Source organism: Hippopotamus amphibius, chromosome 8, assembly GCF_030028045.1.
Source record: "Hippopotamus amphibius kiboko isolate mHipAmp2 chromosome 8, mHipAmp2.hap2, whole genome shotgun sequence".
Classification (NCBI taxonomy): Eukaryota; Metazoa; Chordata; class Mammalia; order Artiodactyla; family Hippopotamidae; genus Hippopotamus; species Hippopotamus amphibius.
The window spans coordinates 58,732,123-58,745,174 of NC_080193.1; the positions used below are offsets into that span (position 1 = coordinate 58,732,123).

The following is a 13,052-nucleotide window of genomic DNA, read 5'->3' on the forward strand; positions in this document are numbered from 1 at the left end:
TTGTCTGGTAAACAAATGATAGCAATAACAAACACTGTGCTTGTAAGTTTCTACTGGAGTATATGGACCATTGAAATAACTGTAGGTAGAGCTCTAATATGCTGAGACTGTGAAAGGTTGATTGATGCATGTTCATTATTCGTCACTTTCCCTTTATGTGTAAATAAAGATGACAGCACGTACGTAAAGTATGTTAAAATTGCTACCTGAGAGTGAGCAGAAGACTCAAGCTTTTTTATATGTGAGCACACTATACAACCGTGCAAAGAATGATGCTGTAAAAATCTGTAATCAGAGTTTGGTTTTTTTCCGTCTTCCCTTCCTCTCGTCCTCTCTCTCTTTCAATCAATAGTTATGAGAAGCTTTTGTAAGACAGATTTCTCCATTTCTGTTAGAAGCTACATCAGTATGCTCATGCATATAAATGCTCATTTGCGTATAATCATTTAAGTGAAAGTTAACTGGTTGAAGTTAAAACACTGAGTTCAGATAAATTAATTTCATGAAGAAACTGTCAAACTCTTTGTGAAAGATAATCTCACTTATCATGAGGAATACTACCCAAATTATTTGAAATCCAATATTAGATTATAAGTGATTTAAGAGCAAGCACTACTTACAAAACAGAAATAGACTCACAGATATAGAAAACAAACTTATGGTTATCAAAGGGGATAGTGGGGCTGGGGGTAGAAATAAATTAGGAGTTTGGGGTTAACACATATACACTACTATAGATAAAAAAGATAAACAACAAGGATCTGCTGTATAGCACAGGGAACTCTACTCCATATTTTGTAACAACCTTATATTGGAAAAGAATCTGAAAAAGAATATACATATATGTACATATAAAACTGCATCACTTTGCTGTACACCTGAAACTAACAAAACATTGTGAATTAACTATAATTCAATTTAAAAAAGAATGTTTTAAAAAAAAGCAAGGACTTCAGTCTTTATGGAGTAATCCTAAAGTCAGATATAAATCATTTCTAATTTTTTAAGTACCTGACCAATATCAAGTCTGAATTTTCACCCCAAAATACCCAACTAATATTTGTCCAGTGCCAATTAATTTCAACTCTGATTCCAAGTAACTATTTGATTCTGAGGAAGTTACTTAACTTATAAGCTCCAGCTTCTTCATAAGAAAAATTATAAAAAGTATACCCAAATAAGAATATATTCTGCTGAAGTAAATGACATACAATGTTTAGTATGTGGAAGATACTCAACTGGAACACGCTTTCCTCCTTCCTCTGTTTCACACTTCTTATTTCATACGATGCTGTTTCTTTTTACTTGAGGGTTTATGGATAATGATAGGAAACAGTGGTAATTTCACATACATGAGTTTCAAGTTATACATGTTCGTTTGCTGAAGGAATAAGTACTTGCCAAAAGGACTCTGATTTCGGGTGGTGGCGTTGGGGTAGATGTAGTAGATGTAGTTGGTGAGCTTTACTTCCATGCTAAATAAGCTAATGAATTCCATATTAATTGAAAATTTTAGGCTACAGAAGAAAAAGTGTGATGCTGCTAAGGGGCACAGTACAACTTCAATGGAATAAATGCTTGCTGAGCCCTAATAATGTGTAAGCACAGTGCAAGGTACTGGTGGTAAAAGTCAAGGAAGGGCCCTCTGTCTGCCATCAAGTTTTCATAATTTCACAGCTTTGCTAGAAACTAGGTATAAATTGCATACGTTGAGAGCTGTTTGAGAAAATACAAATGCAGTTTTCAAATAAAAGGCCACCACTGAATAAATATAGTTAAGATTTGCATAAGGAATTCTGTGGAATTGTATATTTAATACTACTTATGATTTTTGTCTGAATAAACATCTGATTTAGTAACGACAAAGAAAAAATAAATGAAGTCTTCTCTGGACAAAACATAAAAAAGAAAGATCTCTAGATCCATTCCAGGATAATTCTTTTTTTTTTTTTTAGTATTTAAATTGATTTAATGAGACAATTTTGAGGACGTGCTTTAAAAATGCAATTTCTAGTGCATTACATGATAAATAAATATATGTAATGCATCAGGATAATTCTTATTTTAAATAGTTGGAGAGGAAAAGCACACTAAAATCTCCAAATTAGCAACCATGCTAAGCTTTTACTAAAAGAGTAGTGAAATGCCAAGCCAAAGTGCACAAACTGTAGGAAAATCTCACGAGGCAATAGCTTGGCAGGAAAATGTCATATGAGGTTCAAATGAGCAAGCTGAAGGTAATGCATTTAGGGACAAGTATTCAAAATTATTTGGATAGAAGGCTGGGCTCTGTTCTTACTATTTATTCAATTGGTCCAACAGGTCATCTCATCTCACTGTCTTTATTCTAAACGGTTTGTTGAGACTACAATCGGAACAGATGATTCTCTGAGGACATCAGCCCAATGTGCTGCAGTGGCCGAAACAGGCAGGGCATCATCAGAAGGAATATTAGAAACAAATGGAAAATACTAGCCTACCTACACAACTTTTATCATGGAGGATTTTAAGCGGAATTCTGTGATTAGTTCTAGTTGCAGTGCTTCTTGAAAGCTATAGTAAACCTCAGTGAAGCCTTTAACATAATCCATGATCAGATGTGACAACAGTGGTAGAGTAGGGGTGTTACTGGGGTAGTCAGGTGAGCCTTCCTTGTAGAAATAGAACAAAATGATTGTATTTCTAATAGTGAAGACAAAAGTTGAAAACAGCTCTAAAACCTATAAAAACATTGAGTTTTAATATGCTCTACCAGTTATAATTCATTGTGATTTTCTTCCCATAATTTTTGCTACAGGGGATGGGCCACAACAAGCATACTTTAGGTTATGTAACCCCACACTAATCCTTTCCATCCACCACCCTTAATCACAAAGTGACCTTTGAAGAACAGGAATCTGGCCCAAGAGTAGCCAATACATGTCTTATACATTAATGACTAAATTTAATTCTCTTGGGATTGTGAACCAAGGAGTCTATAATTATTAGTGGGAGAAGGAAGGAAGAATATCCTGATAAAAATGTTCTGATAATAAAATCCATCTCCAGCTTTAGTCTCCATGAATCCTTATTAAACTTTTGGTTTGGGATGTCCTGGAGAATTTCTATATTTAATCATATAATAATATCTTTGGTTATCATTGTTTGAGGAGTCTGTGTTCTTACAGTTAAACAAGCCTGACTAAAATAAAGGCAAAGAAAAAAATACAGGAAAAGCATAAACAGGTTAAATAAAACAACATATTTATTATTCAAATTGTGGCAAAACAAATGGGGGTGAAGAATAAGAAAAAGGAATAATAATAAAAAAGAAACCCAAAACTTTGTCCATTAAATAGTACATTACTAAATAAAACAAAGTTCCTCCTTTACCCTAAAAGGTGCACTATAGCATGGTAATTAAGATTAAGGGCTTACGGTAAAGACTACCTTAGTTACAATTCTGATCCTATCGTTTATTAGTTGTGAATAAGTTACTTAACCTTTCTATGGCTCCACTGCCTCATCTGTAAGATGGAGAAAAAAAATCAGTATTTTTATATGGCTGTTCTGAGGACTAAACAAGTACATAGTTGAGAAGCTCTTACTAGAATGTCTAGCATTCAAAAAAACTCTTAACATTAAAAAATTAATTATTATTATTAGGAGCTGAAAATTAAAATAGATATGTCCACAGACAGCAAGTTTCATCCAGTATGGACATTCCCATTATCTTACGTGGAGTCTAAATATGTCAAATGAATTTCAGAACAAGCCAATGTCAAGAAACTTTATATAAAAGTGTTTTTAATGTACTGATCACATATGTTAAATGGAAAGTGTCAGTAATGAACCAGAGAGATGCCAAATTTCTACCTCATTATCATATTTGGTTGTTGTAGTTTAATTTGTATGTAATTTGCTCTGGTCTCAGATAAAGAAGGAGAGTAAATAAAAGATTCTTTTTTCTTTGTATACTCTGTGCTCATTATCTCATCATTTACCATTTTGTTTGAAACTCATCTTCCATTCTTAACTAGATTATAAGGTTCTTATGGAATAGAATTGTCTCATATTTCTTTTCTCCCTCCAACTTCTTAATATGAAAATTCTCAGATTTTAAGGTGAAAGATTATCTTTTATGCAGATTCACCAATTGTTAAAATGTTGTCCTTAGAGAGAAAGAAGGATGAGCTAGAAAGCAGGGAGAAAGAAAAAGAGGGGAAAAGAGACAGAGACAGAAAGAGAATGTGTGTATGTATGTCTGTGTACGTGTGTGTTTATTACACAATACAGACATACACTATTTTTTTCCTGCCTAACCATTTGAAATAAATTGCAGACATCATATGATATTTCACTTCTACATGTATCTCGTAAAAAATGGGGCATTCACTTATATAAATTCTTATGGGCTGAATCATACCCCTGCAAATTCATACGTCAAAGCCCTAATGCCTAGTACTTCAGAATGAGACTGTATTTGGAGATAGGGTCTTTAAACAGGTAATTAAGTAAAAATAGGCCATTAGGGTTGCCCTAATCCAATCTGGTATCTTTACAAGAAAAGGAAGTTTGAATATTATATTATATATTATTACATATGTATAATTATATGAACATATATTTATCTATAACCAAATATATATTATATGTAAATAAAACTTTACATATATATAAATTGTCTCAAGAACAAAAGAAAAGCAGTACTAGGAAAAAGTCTGCACAAATAAGAAGCAGGTCATGTGAGGATTACACACCACCCAGTGGCTTAGAAAGGACCCAATGATGAGCCAGCCCCTTCGATTTAATCCATCTCTCCATGACCAGACACCTGGAGCAGCCAATCAATGAAAGTTCCTTCAATAAACAGCAGGATGGTATCAAAAGTATCAATCATCAGAAGACTGCTTATTGCACTGCACTCCAATGGGTCTGCTGCCGCCAATGATACATAATATGTATGGAAATGAGAAGGAACTTATTGGTAGCTATTGAATTGGTCTAAAGGTATTAGTGTTTGCAGAAAATAGGCCACCACTTATCTACCACCGAGGGTACATATAGGCTTGTGGTGGCAGACATGCAGATTCATCAACCTGAATTTCAGAGAAATATAATGTAAACTAGAGTCTAAATAACCAGACTATTCCCTGCAAACTTTCAGTTCTTGTAAACAGACTGAAGTCTATTGACTAAAAATATATAATTCAGCATGTACTCAGTGTCACAAATAAGACAGAGGTCTATTCCTCTAAAAATACTATTTAGCATTTATTCAGTGTCATGCATTCTGCTGGTACCCAGGACACACAGAGAATAGGGTGATTATCATTGCTTCTGATTTGTGGTCATTCTGGTGCTCGCTTTCTTTCCATCCCTCAATCAGCCTATTAGACACCAAAAATAAAACCAAGAAGGACAACTTGGCCATTCTACAAGACTTTCCATTCAGGTTAGACTTTCTAAAATGGATCATATCCCACCTATGTAACGGTGAATGTTGATCTTGGTGTAAAATTTATAAACATTTTTAGCCAGATTGAGGCATATTCACCGGCTTGATGTTCATTGCATCACCAGATATTCATATAGTACACACTAGGGGAGAGCAATGTACAATGGACCAGAACCAGATAGATTAAAAGACACAGTTCTGCCACCACAGAACTCAGAGTGCAGCAGGAAATCATTCATGCAAACAAACATTTAGCGCTTAAGATGAACACGGTTTGAAAGGGGAGGGAATGCCTACATCTGCCAGGGGAAATCAAGGAAAACTTTAGGATGTGAAGCTTAAGTGATGACTAAAGGGAGAGCAGGTGTCTGCCAGGTTGATTTAGGGTGAGCTGGAGGTGTGTGCAAAGCCCAGAGAAGGACTGAGCCTGTGGAACTTCAGACACCGGTCCTGTTCACAGAGCTACTATCATGGATGAGATACTAAAAATGCTCTCACATATGCTTTATTTTTAACCCTTGTGACAAACTTTTGATGGTAGACATTATTATTCCTAAGGAAACTGGAGTTCAAAGAGAGTAAATAACTTGTCAAAAAGTACATAATGGGGAAGAGAGGTAGACTTAAACCCTAGTTTTCTGATTCTAAGTCTTTCTGATTCTAAGATATCTTTCTAGTCCAACAAACTGCCTTCCTGTGGAGAAGGGAGGAAAGAAGGCATTTTCTTATCACATGCTTAACCTATACGGAGTGGAATTTGGCTTTGAGTGGAGTATCAGAATTCTATTAGGTATATACAAATAGAAATCCTTCTAGAATCCAGTAGAAATTATTGAAGGGACTCTTCTCATTTCCACAAAGAAGATGTTTTTTAACGATTCCAAATCATAAAGAGTAAAGTAAAATTTTAAGGGAACGTGTATTGTTCTCAAGCCACTTTTAAAAAAAAGTTCTGCTTGAAAATAAGGGCCCTAGGCTGGGAGATTACTAGAGAAACTGAAATTTAGCTGCTAAAAACCTTCCGTCCATGAGTGGCCACAGGCAGCTTTTTATTATGTGAGGTGAAAGAGACTTACATTTCTTTCAGGAGGTCATAAGCCATAGGAGGACTAATGCCATTTTGCCTTTGTCAGTTGGCAGCACTATTGGGTGCCTACTCTTTGGAGGCACTATGATAGGTGCTGCTGAGAAGGGCAAGGTAAACAGAAGACATGGTCTTTGTATTTGTTTCAGGTACTGTCAGAGAAAGCAGCTCTACAGTGCTCAAAATAAAAAATAAATAAATTTATTGGTCCTTTAAAATCAATGTCAAAATGACTAGGGATAGCATGCTTTGCCTTGGCAACTTATGCTAGAAGACATTACCCAAGGGCCGTAGCCAACTGGATGCACAGCACTCTGAGACAAGATAAAAGGATTTGTCTAGACCTTAAAAAAAAAAGTCATACATGTTATATCTTTATCAGTCTTATAAAGCTTTTCCATGACTTTTATAGACAATCTCAAAGAAAACAGAGTAACATAAAGCCTTCCAGCACTTTAAGTGACTACCTGGCAATATTCTCTCAACATCTGGATATCCTTAGAATGTGATGCAGTCTTGTAGAGTCTAAAATCCATTAGAGTCAGAATGGAAGGCTAATAGCAGCAACAATATTCACAGCAACCCTTCAGGCACAGTGGGCTGTTATTTCTGGAGGCTCAATGCACAGTATTGTTTTCTGTTATTTGAATTCCTCTGAATGTCTTTCTCACTGAGCCTCCTTCATTTCACTATCAAATTCCACTCCTTTTCTACCTAGCTAAAATTCGTGTAACCCCAATACTTAGCTAATATATTCTTTTGTAATCTAGTTCCCTGAGAATAATTAAACACAACACTGAAAACTTAATATGCTATTTTGCATAGCATTTGAAGAAAAGTAACAATGAAGTGTTTCATCTAAATGATTCCAAATCTGGAAAATAAAAGTATGAGATTATATTTGACAGGAACTATATATATAGGCTTTCCTTCCTCCAAGTATTATAATAGTCTCATACTCTGAGTTGTGCATGGTGTTAACATCTTTTCAACGCATTCTGGCAGGTGCATCTTATTTTGGGCTTCCCAGACACAAACCCTGACACAAGGATTAGGGTATAAGGAAGGAATTAAAGGAAAACACCAGTAGGAGAGTGTTGGGCCATTGTTCACTGAAGTGATAACAGCAAAGGGACATGTATCCGCAGTGTCTGCAATAACATGATAGTGAAAAGAGGTTAGATTCTTGTAATCAGGATATCCTAAGAAATAACTCAAGACAAGGATACAAATTAAGTGCCAAGTCAAATCAACTGGTAGTGCCCTTCACAGTGCTAGAGTTCTATGTTAAGAAGGCTCCTGAGTCCTTATACCGGGTCAGCAGAAACTACTTGATTAGAAATTTTGGCCATGAGCCCAGCAATGGTTAGTAGTGATTCATTCGCTATGTATGTCCCATTCTTTGTTTAGAAAATCTCCCAAATCTTTATGTGGTTAGCTTATCAAGAAGAATAATCCATCAGCTTAGTGTCTGACAGAAAAATAGTGAAAACAAAAGCAAGAAGATTGCTACATCTAGCTAGAAAAGCTATAAATACTGGCTAAAAGACAAACTTGTGAACAAATTCAGAAATTCCTACTCTTTTTCTTGTGTTGAGAAACTTAGTCCATAAATAAAAGTTTTGTGAAGGTATAAATTTGAATTAAATAGAAAACGTACAGGCAATGAACTTTTCCTTGCTCTAAGGTGCATTAGTTACTGTTACTAACTAGCTAAAATTGTGACAAATGCTAGATTTTTAAAAATATCCACTACAGAAATGTCAAAAGCCTTTGTTCTATGGTTTCAATATTCTACATTTCTTTTATGTAAAGTTTATACATTTGATGAATCCTGGCACAAAACAGATTCAAATCCAGCTTCTGTTTTATGCCAGATTAGAACTCTTTAAAGGCAAAGCGATCTGCACCTCCAAGAAAGACATTTTAATTCACTCTAATGAAGTTCATACTTTACTAAAGAATTAGATGAAATGTTATGAAGCTGCCTCCCCGTCACTTTTTTAAACGTTGGTTAGGTTTGAATGTGTACCTTGGGTTGAGGGAATTTAGACTGAATTATTCATTCCACCATGATACATATTAGACATAAGAATAACTTGTGTAGATAAATAAGGAGATTTGACTGCAAATACTGATTATAAAAAATAAAGATTGAAAATAAGAAGAGACAATAAAAGACTGTATGTACAGTTCCTTCTATTGCATTTCTGATCTCTGATAATGTTAATTTTTAGGGGGGAAAACTAAAATTACCTGATTATGCTGGAGGATAGTTGATATGTTAGAGCTGCTGGATTAGTCAGGTTTGTTCAATCATCATTTTCTTTTCAAATCCAGAATCTCAATTTGTTTGTGTCTCCAATACAGTTAAGGTGGAACAGAAGACTATGAAATAAGCTCTGATAAACAGAGAGCAGGAGAGTGATCAGAGCCAGGTAATGCAGAGATTTGTAGGTGATTTGAAGAACTTTGGCATTTACTCTGGGTGAAATGGAAAGCCACTGGAAGGTTTTGAGCAGAGAAGCAAAACTTAAACATAAATGCTGTACTTATGTAAAAAAATGACCACTCTAACTATTGTGAATACTGGCAGGACAAGGGTGGGGCTTAGGAGATGAATTTAGAGGTTATTATAATAACGAAAAAGTAGGCAAAAAGATAATGACGGCTTCAGTGAGAGTTGCAGGTGATGGTGGTAAGTAGTTGGATTCTTAGTGTTTTGAAGTTATAACTGGCATAATTTGCTGATTTATTGGATGTAGATGTGGGAGAAGGAGAGGAATCAAGGATTTTGACTCAAACATCATGAGAAACTGAGTTACTATATTTAAGAAGTTCAAACTTGGACTTATTAAGTTTATTATGGCTAAAAGATATCCAAGAGGAAATGTCTACATAGTTGGATATTCCAATCTGAAGTTCAAGGGAGAGGTCAGGTAGAAGATGCAGTTTTGGAGCAATTAGCGAATAAACGCTATTTAAAGCCACAAGACTAGATGGGTTCACCTAAGGAATGAGTGTAAACAGAGAAGAGTGAATGAAGGGTGAGTCTGGGGTACTCCTTGGTTTGCAGGTCAGGGATACAAGGAAATAACATACAGAAGACTGTGAATGTGAAGCTTGTGAGGTAGAAGCAGAACCAGGAGCAAGTGGAATCCCTGATGTTAAACGAGGAAAATTTTTCAAGGAGAGACATCAGTTGTGACGAATGTTGATGAGAGTTCAAGTAAGACAGGAAATGAAAATTGATTACTGAATTTAGACGTATTTGGTTGATGGTGGACCCTGGTAAGAGTGATGTCAGTGAAGAATCAAAGGAGAAATCATGATTGAAGTGGTTTAAGACAGCACTGGATGAGAGGAACTGGCATGTAGGGCAGACAACTTTTGTAACGATTTTTTTTCTGTGAGGTGAAGAAGGAGAAGAGTAACTGGTGTCGAGTTTTTTTTTTTTTTTTTTTGATAACATATTAGGGGAAATTATGGCATGCTAGTAACCTATGAAAATGATAGAGAAAGGAGCAAATATGATGCAATAAAAAGAGGAAATGATGTTTTTTAAATAGCCAAGAGTGGGAGGAAATTAGTAAAGAAGGGAAGACACTGGCTTGAGGTAGGAGCATAGACAGTGTTCTCAAGAAACTAGGAAGAGAAGCAGATATTTTAGGTCCTATAGCATGGGGGGGTGGGAGGTAGTTTCATATGGAAGTTCTCTTCTGCTGCATGTATTTTCTCACTGAAATGAGAGTGAAGGCCATCAGAGGAGAATAAAGAGTGGGGAGAAGGTAGAAATTGAAAAGAGAAGGGACAGTGTGGAATAACGTAGTTCAGGAGGAGTAACGGTTTGTGCTTGCTTTGGCAGCACAAATACTAAAATAGGAGGAGTAACAGTTTGGAAGAAAATATTTAGTGAAATTTCTGGGTTATAACATTGCCCACTCAGAGGGCAGTGTTTAAGAATTTACAATTAGAAAAATGAACATTATTGCTTGTGTTTTGTTTGCTGTTTTTATGCTTATGTATGTTACTTCTTCTGTCTACAATTAGCTGCCTCAGTGCAAGTGTGACACTGGAGAGTTTTAAATTTGTAACTGAAAAAATCAATTTACGGTTAATATTTGAAAAGTTTCATTGTGATGTCTTTTTCAGATCAAATCACACAAACAGCAACAATTGAACTAGCAGTAACCCCAAAGGGTGGGAGACATAAAGAGTGAGCATTAAAATGCATTATAAAGGTCTAAAATTACTTACATTCTGGTACCTGTATGATAGACTGGGAGCCTTATAAGTACTAACTATGATTATTTAAACAAGTTTTAAATTGTCATTATATTTACTAAAAAACCCAAAATATAAAATGGTATTAAATATGAAAAAATACTATATTTAAATATTTTTAACTTTAAAATTAATTTTAAAACAGAATGATCTTACCCAAGCCTTATGACAATGCAATTATACCTAAAAATATGTTCATGGGACAAAATGTTTAAATTACCTCATTTTAGTGTTTAAGGGCATCTTAAAGACCAACTGCATTCACATCTGGCTTCCAGATTTTTGAGATAAAGTAGGACAGAGATAAAGTTAAGTGACATAATTAAGGCAGACCAAGACGAGACCTTACTATGAGCTGTTCATCTGTGCTCCTAACAATAAAACAAATAATAAAAACCATTTAATCTTTCCAACTGACCTTTTGGGGCTAACGAGTATTCTGTTGGGGACTTGCTAGCTTATGCATCGCATCTATCTCCCTGTTGTTCTAGGGTATGCTGAGAAAGACATTCACTATAACAGGGCCAGCATTTCCGCGCATACACTTGTTGTCTAGGAACTCAAGCAAAGGTTTTTAAATTGGAAAGGATAGAGACAAACTCTAAGCACGAAGGTAAACTCGGCTTCAACTGATTCAACAAAGTTGTAGACAACTGCGGGACAGCTACAGTAAACAACCACCAACAACTACTCTAACGCAAAGAGGCAGTCTTTTGAAGGAAAAGCTTTGAGCAGATTGTCAGGTATCATCTATAAGAGCTGAAATGTTGGAATATCAGTTGTAAAAGTAAAGGCATACGATCAGTGCTCACTAGAGAAACAACATTAGTACCACATGAAAAAGCTTGTATTTTGGTTATCAACTGAAACAATGATTACAATTAAGATATTGTCATATTTGAAAATTATAGATCAAACACATAACCTAGATTAAATTCTCCCAGGATTAAATTTCTTTTAAATGAGACCTTGAAGATTTCTGCCTGCGAGGTACTTTCACTAGGGTCTTCCATTTCTATCTTATTCTTTTCTCATCTTGATCACACTTAGTTCTATTCTATTTCAATTCTTAACCCAAACCATACCATTTTCTTCACATCTTAAATGCATTACAGTACAGTTAAGAAGTGTCTCTGGCAGACTTTCAAGTAATGACAAGAGCATCTGTTCTCAGCGTGACTGTGATTTGCCTGTGCCATCCAGCTGCCCACTGATCGTTCTGTTTTAGCAGGTGTTACTGGCTAGGCAGGTGTCCCCTTGCTGGTTCCCATCCCCATCTCATGTTCTGTAGGCACTCCTCACAAAAACACCTGCAAATTCATCAGGACACTCTTCCCAGGCTGAGAAGCACTACTTGGTCAAGCAGAGATATAAAGCAATTCTATCCCCCACCTTCCCCAAACAATTTGACTACAGTCTTCTCATTTCTGACTTATTTTCAGGTGTCAATAACTGGGAGGAATTTATTTGCTGAGTATTTTCTGTGCTGTTTAAAACTGGGGGTTTAATTTAGACTTGGACCTTGAAGAACAAACATCTCTTTCTTATTATACCTGCTCATATCAAATATGCTCAATCAAATTAAGTTCAGATAATAGTTATTAAACCTTTTATGAGAACAAAGGCACTCAAACCAGCAAACTGTTTCTAGAGACAATGCCCACATAAAACAGAGCAGGCTACAGGATAAAATCCTCTTTAGTGAAAATACGTCCTTAGGAGCAACATTATCTACATAATCAAGTAACACGTTAATTGTAGAAAATTTAGATTTTGTTTTTGATAAGATACCGTGAGGTTAATAGGTCAATGTGAAGTTCATTCTGAGTTCAGTGATCATGGTATATAATTTGTCTTGTGAGATAAGTCCTATAGAAAGAAATACACCTCTAGAGGCCTTTAGACAGCATATAGTAAATGACAGATCACGTGGAGTAAGAAATTAAAGTTGGCCCTTCACTGAGAACAATCTAACAGAAGGTCTCCTTAAATATATGTTCCTAAAATGGGCAAGCCATGTGTTGCTAGTCAGTTCTTGATGATGGATACTTTGATACATTAATAAAATCCTGCCCTTCCGAGGCACAGCAGCTGACACACAGTGGGCTCCCAGTCAATATCTGTAAGATAATTAAAGGCTGTCAGTTTTTTATATAATACATATTTCTTAGCCTTCTAATCTTATACAATTAGTTAACCACTGAACTCTGTTCAAAGATAATCTTTCAACAGAAAATGGAGAATCTG

General features: G+C 35.5%; 1 protein-coding gene across 1 annotated transcript in view; it reads right to left on the bottom strand.

Moving 5' to 3' along the window:
• Window positions 1-13,052, bottom strand: part of LRP1B (LDL receptor related protein 1B) — a 1,778,947-nt gene that overhangs the window by 790,290 nt on the left and 975,605 nt on the right. The window lies entirely within an intron of this gene.